Source organism: Oncorhynchus keta, chromosome 19 (genome assembly GCF_023373465.1).
Source record: "Oncorhynchus keta strain PuntledgeMale-10-30-2019 chromosome 19, Oket_V2, whole genome shotgun sequence".
Classification (NCBI taxonomy): domain Eukaryota; kingdom Metazoa; phylum Chordata; class Actinopteri; order Salmoniformes; family Salmonidae; genus Oncorhynchus; species Oncorhynchus keta.
The window spans coordinates 63,031,318-63,047,824 of NC_068439.1; the positions used below are offsets into that span (position 1 = coordinate 63,031,318).

Consider the following 16,507-nt stretch of genomic DNA (forward strand, 5'->3'; position numbering starts at 1 on the left):
TCAATCTGGACTTTTTCATTAAGCAGCGGGAGTGTCAGTTGACATTTTCGGGCAGACACAGCTATTACTGAACCAGGCTGCTAGGAAACCTGTATGTGATCACCACCGCTGATCATTGTCACCCAATACAAACTTCTGAGAAAGTACATCCCTTCCAATGCCCAGGAAGCCATCCTGCCATCTCTCACACACCACTGTGTTTTTCCATGGAGGCAGGGCAGTGGTAGGCTCCAGACATATTTCCTTTGGAATTGGAAGCTACTTTAAACGTCTTCCATGGTATTGCTCTACCTGGCAATGAGTGAGACATGTGATGTCTCCTCAGATACAGGAACAAACACATGAGCATGTCCAATCTCCATGAGGAACTTCTTTGTTTATCATGAAAAATAAAGTCTCAAGGCAAAGGGAGAGGATAAAGCCCTCCATCCATCATTGTGACAAAAAAGCCCACACTGTGATTTTTGACTATGCCATAGTAATGTTTGCCTTCTCTCTGCCAACCAGGAAATTCTGAATAGACATAGACTAGACACACTGAGAACGTCCACACACGGATGGTGACCGAATCTAAAGGAGAGAAAACTATTAAAATGTCCAGTGGCCCAGCGCGTACCTCACAGCTGAGTGGCCTCTCTGTGGAGTGAGTGCACGATGTCAGCAGAGCTCAGCGGTGTGGTCTCAGAGGTCTCACATGAGCGGGAGCTTTTATAGAGAGACATCCCGTATCCATCCGTCCGTGTGGAATTAACCCATTTCCCAGTTAATTAAACGCGCGGACACTTCACCCATGAGTGGAGAAATATAAAAACAAAAACTTTCGGATATGCATTTTCTTGGCATTAAGTCAACAAGGAACAGACTCATTTGTTTGTGGTTACATTGGATACCAGAGCACAGGTGTAAAATAATATGGCCATAATATAATTCAGATATCATTATGGAGACGCTACTGTAGCGTCTCCATAATTGCATCTGAATTATATTATTGCTACATTATTTGGGGCCATCTAATTTGTATTTGTGGAAATTCAAAATTCATTAAACAGAATTGTCTCGTTTTGTAGTGCAATTTCAAGGTCATGATGCCAAAATACTGAACATGATTTATCTATGGACATAATCAAGTGAATGTAAAAAGGTTTTCGGGGATAAATGCATTTCAGGTTCACTTCGTTGATGTCTTCAAATGAACACATAACAGGTAACAAAACTAGACTACACAAATTGACGCACCATTTGGAAAAGTTTGTCACTCACCTTGTCAAAGTTGTGACTAAAAAGTATAACAGATGCAAATGTCTCATCTCTAATTTCAATTTAAAAAGGGTGCATGTTTTCCCAATGGCATCTCAATAAACGTTTCCTTTCAACATAAAACAGCTCACTGAAGTTTCGCTCTCCCAGAAGCTAGATAAGCGCAGCGTGGAGATCCGTGCACCAGCCAGTCTGTGATGCTTGGGTGAATTAATCCCCTTTTAAAAGTGTAGTGTAGGCATGGAGACTACGATGCGGCTAATACCCCTGCCTGGACAACTCTGACTAGATGCATTCTTACCTCATTCTATATATAGTATCTAGTTGCTGTATTTATACGCCTGGGGCAGGGCAGCGTCCAGTATAAATGATGTACCGTGGTAAAACTTTTGTACAGATTTTTGAACAAATACGCCCTCCTCTGAGCATTTAAGCATGGTACATAACAGAAAGGGTGCATTCCATCTCTACAGATCTTATATAAATACTAGTTCAAAATGGTAATGTCACGAACAGTGAAATGCCTTTGTTGCAAGCTCCAAACTACCCTCCTATACGAATTCCTCATAAACGACATATATTATAGATAGGTCCAGTGGCGACCCGTCATTTCGCGCTCCACCTTTCTGGCAACAAAAAAAGTCTGGGGGCTGTATTTTATTTTGGCATTTATAAGTGTCACCTTATCAGTTTGCAAACAATGTTTTTTTAAAGTTGCATACAAACTTTGTCTCTTTTTTGCTTTCTTGAGTAAGGCTGCTTCAAAATGCAGGTGTTTCAACCTATCAGTCCTTTCTGTGGTGGTGGTGCAGCCAGAGGAAAATATGGAGCGTAAGTGTTGGTAATGTTCTCCAGTTGCGCTGTGATTGTCTCAGTGTTCTGTCACTCATGGGGACACTACGTTAAATCTAAGGGTAGAGATAATTAATAATAATAATTCAAGCCATTTGGGTGCTGCCATAGTTACATTAGAAGTGCCCATCCAAGAAGGCTCAAGGTCATTGGCCACAGATAAATATGACATCAAATCACATTATATCTACAGCAGCTTTAATTGGACTGATCATGTCAACATCATACTTTCAAAATCTTAGCTAGCAAGCTAGCAGTCATCATCATGAATCATCATGAATCAAGATGACAATCTACTGGCAAATCCTTTTAAATCCTTGTCATATGAAGAGAAATAATGAAGAGAAATGATAGATAAAACGTATCGGTGCTCATCGGCCATTGGACATAAAGATTACACAACAAGTTGGAAATCGTAAATTCAACAATGAGTGGTTTGGAAGGAATCAGTGGCTAACTGCAAGCATTGCAAAGCAATCACTAGCCTGCTATTCAGTGGAGTGTGTGTGTGGTCCCAAGTCTGGGTTTAAGGGTCTCTTGTTCAAGGATAAACATTCAACATTGTTCATGGTGTCAATCCAGCATGACTTCTGCCACGCTCAAAACAACTGTTAACTCAGAACTAGGAAATCTGACTTCGGTGAGTTCAAGACAACTGGGAACTCTGATTTTTTTGTTGTTGCTCTGACTGGGAAAATACGTTTTGAACAGTCACCCAACTCGGAATTGCAAGTCTGAAACTCGGGCCTCTTTCTAGAGCTCCGACCTGAAGATCCCTGACATCATCATGATTCAACCTTGTTTTTTTCAGAGTTCCCAGTTGTTTTGAAAGCACCATAAATCCAGAGAATTCCAGATTTTGATGACAAAGTTTGATGACAGAATTTGCCCACAAAGGACCAACGGCCACCTTCCTGTTGAAGTGAGCACAGCACAAAAAGGTGAGTCCAAAAATCTATTTTATGCTGTTGTGTAAATGATGTAATATGCCAGGGAGATGTGTATACTGTATCTAAGCAAGTAATACTAAGTGTATATTGTGTTAATAGCTGTTAATCGCCCATGTGCCTCACCCTAATAATTGGGTCCCCTTTCCCCTCTTGAGTGGTGCAGCAGTCTAAGGTACTGCATCTCAGTGCTAGAGGTGTCACTACAGACCCTGGTTCAATTCCAGGCTGTATCACAACCTTTTATAGAAATGTAATCATTGAATATTGTAAGAACTTTCATTGTCTGCTTATATACCCCTTTTATTTATCCTACAGTTCTGACTTGGTGTACAGGGAGAACACTGTAAGAACAGCCCATGTTCTGAATTCTGTTTCTGTACATTTCAAAAGTGCTGAACAAATAGTTATATTGACTATGTCCGTCCAAGCTCGCTCATTAATGTCTTAATCGAAATTATGGATTGCCTCTTACCCGCTCGTCGTCCCCTCATGCCATAGTTTGTACATCTCAATTGTCAGTAGGGTAGCCTAGCAGTTATAGGGGCAGCAGGGTAGCCTAGTGGTTAGAATGTTGGACTAGTAACTGGAAAGTTGCAAGTTCAAACCCCTGAGCTGACAAGGCACAAATCTGATGTTCAAACCCCTGAGCTGACGAGGCACAAATCTGACGTTCTGCCCCTGAACAGGCAGTTAACCTACTGTTCCTAGGCCGTCATTGAAAATAAGAATTTGTTCTTAACAGACTTGCCTAGTTAAAAAACAAACAAAAAAAAACATTTTTTTGTCATATCAGCTATGTTATTTTTATGCAGTAAATGAGGCTGAATGAACTGTTTGGCTGCCAGACAAGGCTCTGCTGATAGCCAGGTGGTAAGGTGTTGGGACTGCTGTTGGGACAGCTTTATGTAGGCCCTAACAGTGTATGGGCACCGTTTGTCACCGTTATAGTGCAATTAATGTATTGTTTAGTGTTGTGTTGTGTAATGGCTTTGCTGGCATGCATTGAAAACTTTTTTAGTTTGCCCCACCAAGATTTACATGTTAAAATAGCAACTGGATAGGTCTATAATTTCTGAGGAAAAATAATGAACTATTATTTTTGAAAGCCCTCAAAAGAGATAAAATAGCCTAATGTTAATGTCTTTGGGCTTGTGCTGTAAACATGACTCTGTAAGCCGAGTAGATACATAGCCTAAATGAAGCATGGTCGTCATGAAATACCTTTATTCCCTCTGCATGAAATCTGATTTTATTTGGATGATAATGGCTGTGATCCAAGATCACATTTTAGGAAGAGTTCCTTCCACACGAGGGAGCCCCCGAGTAGTGGTTATTCCTCCAGCCAGCCGTGCACTGAACCAGCCCCAGCCCACAACCACGGCAGCACGCTGGCTTGGCTGACTCAGAGACAGGAAGGGTTGGGCACAATGGGACAGGTAAGAGGCTGATATGACTGCCGATAAAACGATTAACTGTACTTGATTAAACACTACATTAGCTATTAATGTTACTTTTACTATCATGAATGTCAAGTCTAGCGCATATAAGTTAAGTGAATAATACGAAGGCAGGAAATAACAAGGACTACAAAAGTGTGCCTTACCTGCGCTAGGCTTACTTACAAATGCGACGTGGTAGCATTTACAGTAGAGTTTATAGTAGTAGTACTAGTAAATACATAGTTACAATATAATAGGCTACCGATTAGTTTCAACAGTTTTCTGTCCCTTTGTCTGTCTTTATCAACAAATTTCCCTCAGTGCAGTACACTTCCTGTGAATGGCAAAGGCTACTATTACCGTACTGACTAGCATACAGTATGGTGTGCAGCAAAATAGAAATTAAAATTACAACCATACCTGGAATAAAGTTATATCATTAATTCAATGTATAACTGTGTAGAATTTTAAAGATTATACAGTATAATTTCATTGAAATGACCATGAGTACTAGAATATGGGAAGTTAGTATGTTCTGTGGTATTGTATATCACCACAAGGTGGTGTATTTGTCACGTTGGGCACATGTTTCTGACTATAAGATATATACTTATTGTTTACCCAGGTCCAGCAAAACATGAGTAGGCCTGCAAACAACAGCTGTTGAAGGTTTGTTAAATTACTTGGCAAGTTTGATTTATTAGCTGAGCAAGGTGCACCTATGCACTTGACTATGATGACCTCCTCTCAGAGAGATTAATCAACTTCCTCTCCTTTTCCTTCCTTTTATCTTGCTGTCTCGTTCTGTCTTTATTCCACACACCATACAATGTTTGTTCAACCTTTTTCCTAGAACATTCAAGTCCTGCAGCGCTTTACGCTAAAACTTTGATGTAATATTTGATTCGGTATGAGTCTTAAACTTCAGTGACATTTACTCTAAACCTTGTTTCCGGTCCATTGTCTCCAAAAGTTTGCGAAAACAACCAGAATGGAACTCTCTGCCCAAGGGGAGATTTGGGGGTAGGGAGTAATGGTCAATATGCACAGGATGTCTTTTTCACCGCTTAGATCTTGTCTCTCCAGTGTCATGTGATTCATCCAGGATGTATTGTAAAGGAATTTAATACTCTCCACTTCATCTTTGAATCACGCAGAACATTGAATTACACACACCAGTCAGAAATGCACTGGGTCAGAGTATGTGGTTTCATGTGGGTTTGATCAGGAAGATGGTGATGCAATTCTTCTGGAAAGCAGCAAGACTGATAAAGGTGTTTCTCTGATGTTACATGATGTTGTGATGTGGTTTGTGTACAGATGTCAAAGTCTAACCCCACAGCCCCTAGTTCTTGGGAACAGGTCCTACTGCAACATTTCATACAGTGTTTACAGCTTTCTTTGCATAGGCAGTAAAAATGGACATTTACATTTTAGTCATTTTGCAGATGCTCTCATCCAGAACAACTTACATTTAGTGCATTCATCTCAAGATAGCTAGGTGAGACAACGATATATCAGTTGTAGTAATTAAGTTATCAGCAAAGACAGCACTAGTAGGAAAAGACAAGTGGAATATTTACTAATATACAAGCGGAGAGGTTTCCTGCTTTTCCTGTCCTCTTGATGAAAGGTTTCTCACTGTCTCGTCTGGCTGTCCAGTAATTACTCATATGGGAGCTCGTTCCTGCCAACATCATAGATTAGTCTCTTCATTAAATCAGTAAAACATTCCTATATTTCCAACATGGCAAAAACAAGACAGTGCCCCACAGCATGTAAAGGCCAAATAAACGGTGATGCAGCTCTATAAAAGTTACTGGCTTAGCCCCAGGGATATGGCTGAGGAAATAGTACTATAATGAATTTGACATACAAAAGCAACCATCTCATAACATTAACGACTGCAGTATCCTGCTTTTTCCCCTAAGATATTGCATAATTAATCAACTTCAAATTGTCATTGCCACTTTTTGAAAAATGTATATAAGTAAGGGATGCATAGTCTCAGATTTATACTAGATACTTCTGACTTTCTCCTTCCCTGACATATACAGTGCAGCCCAGATAATAACGTCAGAATGAGCCTCCCCAAAAGGGTCTCCCTCTGGACCGTGGTGGATGTGTTCGACTGGGTCAAGGAGCAGTACCCCTACCAAAAGAGTGTCCTCCAAGTGGCCATCTTCAAGCATGACATATCCGGTAGCTATCTTCAGTAGCTCTTCTACTTAACAAATCTGGCCTTAGTACAAAACAACCTTCAGTATACTCATGTACATCAGTCATCATTAACAGACTGCTATTATTTATTGTTTTAAAGTGAATATATATGATATTTTATCTCAGGCTTACTTCAGCCCGGTACTGTATAAGTAACGGATGCCTGCAGAGAGTCCAGGACCCCACATAATGACATGGAATATTAATCTTCCCAGTTACTGTCAGACCTCTACAACCCACACAGCTCATTCACAGTGTCAGTACTGTTGTAATGTTGCATCAGTAAATCCTTGTCAAAAACATGCAGAAAAACAACTGTTGTATGAGTAATAAAACCTTGTGTCCTAAGGCTTAGATCCTGGGACAGAAGTTTTGCCCACCGTGGGCTAAGTGCATTTGAATTCAAGTTAATTTAGGAATGGAATTTGACCCATAATTCAAGTTCATCATGTAATATGAAATCCATTCCATTTGAAATCCCTGCTCCCAGCCTTATTTGACTGGCATCATTATGCTTCCTTCTCTAGTAGCCTCCCCTCACCACCTCTCTTGCCTTCTTGCTCTGTCCCTCCCCAGGCCGAGCTCTGCTGAGGATGGGTGAACACCAATTGGAGAGGATGGGGGTGGAGGTGGAGCATCTTCAGGAGGTCCTACTGGACATCCTTCTCCTCAGGGTCCAGGAGGAACTTGAGAACCTTAACGACATCTTCTCTGGTGAGGAACAAACATCCATTCTACCGTCTCCTTTTAAACTTTATCAGGAATTCAGTTGTAGCCTATATCAACGACTTCTTCTCTGGTGAAAACCTAACTTTACTTTATTATCTAAAACTGCATCAGAAAGGGACAGACATCTACTGTGTCCTCTTAGATGGCTTCAGGGGTTCACTTGTACACTCTTAGAAAAAGGGTGCTATCTAGGACCTAAAATGTTTCTTTGGTTGTCCCCATAGCAGAACCCTTTGAAGAACCCTTTTTGGTTCCAGGTAAAAACCTTTTAAGTTCCATGTAGAACCCTTTCCACAGAGGATTCTACAAGGAAAGCAAAAAGGTTCTACATGAAACCAAAAAGGGTTCTCCGTGGAACCAAAAAAGGTTATCCTATGGGGACAGCTGAAGAACCTTTTAGGAACCTTTTTTGGAAGAGTGTAGCCTATATACTCAAAGTGACTCACAGGAGTTTGCATTATCAGCCAACATGATTGACAGACATGTATTTCAGCAAGAGGACGAGCTTAGAGACACCTGCCAAGAATAGATTGGCATCGAAATGAGAAGAGAGAGAGGTGAAAACCTCTGATGAACAGTACTATTCAACTGAACTGAAAATAAAACAATTAAATTGGCTTTGTTTGGCATGGATACAAGATAGCTATAGATTAAACAAGTTCAAGTTCAAAATATAGATAAAATAAGTTCATAATGGTCTTCGTTCAATGTGGTACGTATGCTTGCATATTTCAAATGTATTTTTAACCAAATGTATTTTTATCTCTCGTTCTCTAGAGTGTTTCTCTTCATGACTATAACAGAAGAAGAGGTCTGAGATATCATTATTTAGTCCATCTACGGTGTGGAGGACTAGAGAAGAAAAAATAAATTTGCTTTCAGTAGTCATTGACCTGAAGAAGGCGGCCAGATTGGTTTTGGCATGGTTGTAGTTTTACTGACACGTCTGTGAATCAAGCCCTTACCCCTCGCTCTGCGCTGCTCTTGTGGTCTTATTTTTCACAATACTCAATACACTATGTGGCAGCTATTGCAGAGGGAGAACATCATTCCCCACTTGAACAGGGGATATAGTGCATCCCTCATCTGGACTAAATGTTGCAATCCCATACCAAGCAGTGATTTGGCTAGCTAATGGCCTGTTATATTACTCTCAGGAGACCCTGTGTGAATTAGAATGGAGAGTAAGTAAATTAGTCCTGAGTTTAATGCAGGGACACATGGCCATAATTTAGATAACAACCCAAATGCTGCTCAAACCTATTAGGCCCTACACAGGGAACATAATAGGATCATTTAATGGGAGGTTTCTGGCAGAGACAAAATGGCTTTAAAGTTTTATGTATTTGCTTATATAGTTTTATGTTGGAGTAAGAATGTTGTGTCTGACTGAAACTCGTCTTTGTTTAGCTTTTGTTGCTCCACACCTCATGTTTGTAAGACGTCAGCAGTTTTTCTGTCTGTCAAATACAATGCAATGTCTAGCAAATCTTTAAATGGAACACAACTACGCATAGAATCCCTCCAGTATGACTACGCAGCTAGGAATGTATTCTATGCAGATATATCCTATTTTATTTGCTCCGGGAACATATTGATATAAACAGTTCATTGTGTAATCATGTGCTTGCTTAAATTGCTCAGAGATAACAGATTTGCATATATTAAGTGGAGCAAATGAAAGTGCTACGTTTGCAAATACTACATCTTTTCAAATCCTTCCTCAGAGAAATTCCTCCCCAGACGTAAATGTCCTGTCCATTGTATAATGATAATGTTTGTTTGCTCCAGTTTGAAGTGCATCCCTAAGGTTCTGCACGTTTCATTAGACACTACATGCACATGAAAAACTGCAGGACTGTCAAATCTGAGCTCAAACAGTACCTTAGCAAAGCATACAATGCAGTTCAACTCCAAACCACTATACCTGTATTATAGTGTAATGTTTTCATAAACAGGAAACGCTATGTTTAGACATCCATTTGCTATCCAGTCTAGAACACAGGAGAGAAACAGGTTACTCTGGTGAAGAGATGAGAATGAAATGTCACGGGGGTGTTCAGTGGGTGAATCTGTGGATGAACCCTATTTAGTGCATGAGTCTGACCTGACAGCTCATATTTGCTAATAAAGACCTATTCTGATCATTGTTCATTTGAAATAATTGTCTTCGCTGATAATTATATAAAAATCAATGTGTAGAATCAGCCAGTGGCCTAAATCTTGAGAGGCACACTGGTGCCCTCAGACAATGTCCATTTGTCTCTATTACATGACTCGTCACGATACATCATCCCACTTCCACACACGCTTGTCAGACAACCCAAACTTGAAATCTCCTCCTACTTTTAAAGGGCAGCCAGAAAACCGAGGACAGCAGAAAGCAAGCAAAAACACATTGCTCAGTGAAAGTAACACCTCTAGGGGAACATTACTTTTTTTCTTTGTTCAGTAATCCAGCTCCTGAAAAGCCCAGCCCAGGCCTGGCATGCTGAATCTGATGTGCCCCATAAAAGGACTGTTTACATTTCCTCACCTTCCATGGACATTAGCAAGTGCTGAGCCTGTGGCTCTAGAGTCCCAGTGGGGGGCACACCAAATTAGACAGGCTGATTAATGTCCCTCAAAGATGTATGGCATTTGATTTCCTCCATTCAGGGCGATGGTGCATCAGGAAAGCGCTGACTCACGTTAAATGTAAATATACCTCGGGGAGAGACACTTAATCATATATGACAGTGAGGGCTTCCTGAATATTCCAAAGGTTTGCAAATCATGCCTTTGACCCAAAGAGATGGGAAAAAAGAAACATGGAACCAAACTTTGTGTTGTTTGGCATGCAACAAATGATGGGTTGAACAAAGAGAAAGGACTACGATGGACTGCTAAGTGGAGCTAACATACAGCAAGATACATTCTCGGTATTGACAGTTTTATTGTAACTAGACTCAGTAAAATTTCCTGGCCAAAATATTGTTCCAATAAGTTAGGGGGGGTTTCTGTAACCTCTTTGTCTTGTTTATATTTTACTCAAATTTCAGTTCAAGAATGCAATCAGGGTTTTGTTAACGTAGAGTCCAGTGGAGGCTGCTGAGGGGAGGGCAGCTAATAATAATGGCTGGAACGGAGCGAATGGAATGGCTTCAAGCACAAGGAAACCAAGTGTTTGATGTATTTGATACCATTTCACTGATTCCTCTCCAGCCATTACCACACGGGCTCGTATCAAATGAAGGTGCCACCAACCTCCTGTGGTGGAGTCTCTGGTCTGTGTTATATTCCATATCTAATAGACACTCTGTTGGCTAAAATCTATACTTTCTTCTGCCAAGACATAATGCATCTCCAGTCTATTGTCTGCACCACTGGATCAATCATTAATGTAGGCAGCAGATAAAAGAGGGAAGCTTTTTAGCAACTACTTAATTATTAAGGGTTGGTTGAACTTTTCACGACTTTCTGATTCTCATTTTAGTTGAACGTTTAAGGTTACTCGAACCAGGTGTCAAGTAAGGGTTATAACTTACTGATTCTTCATTATCCAGCTACAAAGATATGTATTTCCTATCTTAAATTCATGACACGATCTTATTGCTCAGGTAACAATCTTAATTCAGGCGATGTACTGTAGCACGGCTGCACGGCAGAGCATACAACTCACAAATTGTCTTCTGCCACTGAGACGGACAGACTATCAGAGGAGTGCCATTATAGGTCTTTGTGCGTGTTGATCATGACTTCATTGGGTCAACACATCGCCTTAGAGATGCGTTTCTAATGGGATACCTGGGGAGGTTCATCGAAGAGGTGGGCCTTAAATCTCCGCCTGACAGACATTTCTCTTACTCTAATGACACTACTTATGCCTATCGGTCACACAGACAGGCAGCCAGGGGTTGGGGAGACTTTAGAATGGGGAAAGGATGACAGGGCTCCTTTCAGAATAATGAACCAATTAGTTCCCTTGTCTTTGAAAGTGTGTGAGGAAAAACCACAGACAAAGTAATGACATATCCCTTGCAATTAAATTATTTGCTGCCTGTGAGGGGCTGAACGTCGTCACTTTCAGCACAACTATGCATTTTTCCCTTCGCTCCCTGTTTGCTGTGTTTGCGTTTATAGACATGGTAGTACAACCCATCCCTATCCACCGCCAGCCATAGCCAACCAGCAGTGCATCCATCTGACGCCACTGCAGACTGTTTGTCACTGTCTTGTAAATTATTCATAGCTGCAACTGCAAGAAAAGGATCAATACATTCTGATATAGAAATTAGTTAGTGGCAGGGCATGAGATGCATCCATTTTTTGGATTAGGGAGAATAAACAGTGGAAACAGTCCTGGAAGTGATATTGAGGTTGAAGAGGCCATGCCAGGAAGCTGTTGTATTTAGGTTAATTTCATCTGTTTCCCTGCTGATGTGTTTTAAGGCAAAGAGATAATGCTGACATTGGTGACCAATGTGTTAGTCACACCATACAATCACAAGATAACAACCCATAGAGCCTGAGTGAAATCATTTTCACAATTTTTTTTTTTCTCAATGGACATTTTAGGGGAAACAATTTGCAATTATTGACATACTGTACGTGCAAATATACATACAGTTGAAGTCGGAAGTTCACATACACTTAGGTTGGAGTCATTAAAACTTTTTTTCAACCACTCCACAAATTTCTTGTTAACAAACTATAGTTTGGCAAGTCGGTTAGGACATCTACTTTGTGCATGACACAAGTAATTTTTCCAACAATTGAATAAGGAAAGAATATTTCACTTATAATTCACTGTATCACAATTCCAGTGGGTCAGAAGTTTACATACACTAAGTTGAGTGTTCATTTAAACATTTTGGAAAATTCCAGAAAATTATGTCATGGCTTTAGAAGCTTCTGATAGGCTAATTGACATAATTTTAGTCAATTTGAGGTGTATCTGTGGACCTATATCAAGGCCTACCTTCAAACTCTGTGCCTCTTTGCTTGACATCATGGGAAAATCAAAATAAATCAGCCAAGACCTCAGAAAAAATTGGGAGCAATTTCCAAATAATTGAAGGTACCAGGTTCATCTGTACAAAAAATAGTACGCACGTATAAACACCATGGGACCACGCAACCGTCATACTGCTCAGGAAGGAGACGCATTCTGTCTCCTAGAGATGAAGGTACTTTGGTGCGAAAAAAGTGCAAATCAATCCCAGAACAACAGCAAAGGACTTTGTGAAGATGCTGGAGGAACAGGTACAAAAGTATCTATATCCACAGTAAAACGAGTCCTATATGTCGACATAAGGCCGCTCAGCAAGGAAGAAGACACTGCTCCAAAACCGCCATAAAAAAATCCAGACTACGGTTTGCAACTGCATATGGGGACAAAGATCGTACTTTTTGGAGAAATGTCCTCTGATATGATGAAACAAAAATCAAACTGTTTGGCCATAATGACCATCATTATGTTTGGAGGAAAAAGGGGAGGCTTGCAAGCCGAAGAACACCATCCCAACCGTGAAGCACGGGGGTGGCAGCATCATGTTTTGGGGGTGTGTGGGTCTTCCATATGGACAATGACCACAAGCATACTTCCAAAGTTGTGGCAAAATGGCTTAAGGACAACAAAGTCAAGGTATTGGAGTGGCCATCACAAAGCCCTGACCTCAATCATATAGAAAATGTGTGGGCAGAACTGAAAAAGCGTGTGCGTGCAAGGAGGCCTACAAACCTGACTCAGTTCCACCAGCTCTGTCAAGAGGAATGGGCCAACATTCACCCAACGTATTGTGGGAAGCTTGTGGAAGGCTACCCGAAACATTCGACCCAAGTTAAACTATTTAAAGGCAACGCTACCAAATACTAATTCAGTGTATGTAAACTTCTGACCCACTGGGAATGTGATGGAAGAAATACAAGCTGAAATAAGTCATTCCCTCTGGTATTATTCTGACATTTCACATTATTAAAATAATGTGGTGATCTGAACAGACCTAAAACATGGATTTCTTTCTAGGATTAAATGTCAGGAATTGTGAAAAACTGAGTTTAAATCAATTTGGTTAATAAGGTGTATGTCAACTTCAACTGTATAATGCTTTATTGTTTTTATTAGAACAAGACCAACCAAGAAACAAACAATTAAAAGAGAAAGAGCACAAACAATTTGAAAATAATCTAAAAACAAATCACATACCTCCCTCTCCGTGTTGGCCCAAGTTGTTAATCCTCATCAATGCAGGGTAAGTGGTCAAAAAATGAAATGAAAGGTTGTCATCTCAAGAAAACGTTGTCAGTGCATCCTCTCATTTTTGTAAATTAAGAAAATACATTACTGTAGGTCTTTCAACCAGGATGATACTGTGGTTGGTTTGGAGGATTTCCAATTAAATATAAAATATGTGAGTGAAGCAAACACTACAACAAACAACTGCTTTACTTTTGAGAGCACAGCTGGATCTCCAAATATAGCTATCAAAGGAGAAGGCTGCAGGTCGATATGGAGAACTTTGGATAGAGTAGAAAAAAAGGATGATTAATACTCCAACAGCTTAGGGCATGAGTAGAACATATGAGTGTGGTCAGCGGTGGACACTGAGCATCTGTCACATGTATCATTTGTGTCTGGGAAAAACTTACCAAGTTTCATCTTGGTGAAATTAATTCTATGCAAGAATGCTAAGCCTAAGAATGTCCTCCTCCCACCAGTCATCTGTAAGGTCAAGTTCAAGTTCTCGTTCTCTTCCTTGATTTGGTGGATGGAAGATGGTTTCATATCGTATTGTTTCCAGAAAGATACATAATGTTCCATGGATGGAAAGTCTGTGTGTGTGTGTGTGTGTGTGTGTGTGTGTGTGTGTGTGTGTGTGTGTGTGTGTGTGTGTGTGTGTGTGTGTGTGTGTGTGTGTGTGTGTGTGCGTGCGTGCGTGCGTGCATGTCTGTGATTGCTTGAAGTGGATTTAACAAGTGACATCAAGAAGGGATCATAGCTTTCACCTGGATTCACCTGGTCAGTATATGTCATGGAAAGAGCATGTTTAATACACTATGTGTATATCAATGTTGCAGTCCAGAAATGAGAGCATTACCATCTATGCCAAATGCCTGGGCCTCTGATGGAGACTGTAGAACCCATACTTTAGTATTCCCACTTCTCTCGTATAGGATCGAAAGGATTCCACCATGTTCACTCACCAATGTAGCTGACCGATGTAGTGCCTTAGCAGAATTCAATCTAACGCTTGTGCGGTCCAGAGACGAGAACTCTACCCTTATGGCAAAAGCCTCGGCTCCTGACAGGGGCAATAGCATTCTCACCACTGAGATGTTATAATTGTAAAATAATCTGTTTGTCACTTGTCAAACTGATTCTACATTGAATTTAGTCTTTGAGATGCTCAAACAGCCTCCCGGGTGGCGCAGTGGTTAAGGGCACTGTACTGCAACGCCAGCTGCGCCACCAGAGACTCTGGTAACCGGCCGAGACCGGGAGGTCCGTGGGGCGATGCACAATTGGCCTAGCGTAGTCCGGGTTAGGGAGGGTTTGGCCGGTAGGGAAATCCTTGTCTCATCGCGCACCAGCGACTCCTGTTCGCGAGCCGGACGCAGTGCGCGCTAACCAAGGTTGCCAGGTGCACGGTGTTTCCTCCGACACTGAGCAGGCTGGCTTCAGGTTTGGATGACGCTGTGTTAAAAAGCAGTGCGGCTTGGTTAGGTTGTGTATCGGAGGATGCATGACTTTCAACCTTCGTCTCTCCCGAGCCCGTACGGGAGTTGTAGCGATGAGACAAGATAGTAGCTACTAATCAATTGGATACCACGAAATTGGGGAGAAAAAGGGGTAACAAAAAAAAAAACACACAAAAAAAAGAGATGCTCAAACAAGCACCTGGAGCACCTTCAACTCTAAAATGCCAATAGGCGGCCTGCAGGCCCTGGCGTGGTTTTATTTGGCCCCCCAGGTAAAATTGGAAATCTATTCCCAAGCATGGGAATACATGGGGCACACATGATTGTATGCAAATATAAGCAAGGTTTGACATGATTATGTTTTTGTCAAATATTATATCTATTATATCTATTTGTGCTTAGCCAAGACACTTTTCAGTTGAAGGCATTCAGTTGTACAACTGACTAGGTATCCCCCTTTCCCTTTCTTGCAGTCAGTTTGCAGTCTATAAATGATTTGTAATTAGTTATTTCACACTGCAATAGCATGGTTCTCCTCACAGGTGAGGGAATCAGCCCATGCTCGGTGAATAGCACTTGGTTGATCTCTGGGAGCAGGACACAGCATAGCTGATTAGATCACGTGAGACAAAATTTAGAGACAAAAATGAATAAAACAAAGGAATGTAGTTTGTGAGCTAGAAAATGAACATCCTGGCAGTCTGAGGCAGGGGGCTCTGCAATCATCCTACTCCAACTATTGGCAAAGATAATGGGGCATTTCTTATTTGTTAGAAGGAAATTAGTTGGTCCTGTCCTGCCTTAATGACTGAATTAGCTTTACACTACTTGTCCTATAGATATTTGTAGTCACCAGCTGTCTACCAGCTGTCTACTACGTTAGGTACTGGATAGCATGATTGGCAGACGTGATCAGCTGAGATGGTAGCATGGATAGTAATGAGTTTTGATTTGTTTACAGTTTAGTACCTGGCAGCATTTGTCTGTCCAGCTAGCGACCATAAAAGTAAGTATTTTGAAAACATTTGCAAGAATTGGCATTGGCAACACACGGAACTGTGTTCAGAATAAATAAATATACACAATATGTAAAAAACAGTTCCTCCCTCGACAGAGATAGATCATCTTGAAAGCTAAAGCAGACAGCTTGCTACTGCCCACCGCCTATTCCTTAATTTGGTGTTTATTAGGATTCTTCAAATTCTTATAGAATTCCTGCTGCAAGGCAGCATGGTGATTGAATTACTGTGGGGAGCCAATCAAGTTACTCCAGGAGACATTCGGAATGGCCTCCATATCCCCATTGGTTCGATGGGTTCTCTGTGATTAATGTGGAGTAATTGGCAAGTCATCCATGCATTCAGTCAAACCTTCACTCCA

The 16,507-nt window shown here is 41.0% G+C and overlaps 1 protein-coding gene and 1 long non-coding RNA gene across 3 annotated transcripts in view; one reads left to right on the forward strand and one right to left on the reverse strand.

The window, feature by feature from the left end:
* The window catches only part of LOC118398657 (scavenger receptor class A member 5-like), a 68,976-nt gene extending 67,335 nt beyond the window's left edge, over positions 1-1,641 (reverse strand). The window contains exon 1 of one of the 2 annotated variants that reach the window (XM_035794211.2): positions 1,559-1,641. The gene's annotated coding sequence lies outside the window, so the exon portion shown is untranslated. The other variant, XM_035794210.2, reaches the window with a different exon arrangement.
* Positions 1,642-2,429: 788 nt separating this feature from the next.
* On the forward strand, positions 2,430-9,596 carry LOC118398658 (uncharacterized). Its single transcript, XR_008071133.1, has 7 exons — positions 2,430-2,749; positions 2,921-3,050; positions 4,339-4,495; positions 5,124-5,167; positions 6,556-6,700; positions 7,295-7,432; positions 8,225-9,596. It is a non-coding gene; the product is annotated as an uncharacterized LOC118398658 (long non-coding RNA).
* The last annotated feature ends 6,911 nt before the right edge of the window (positions 9,597-16,507 follow it).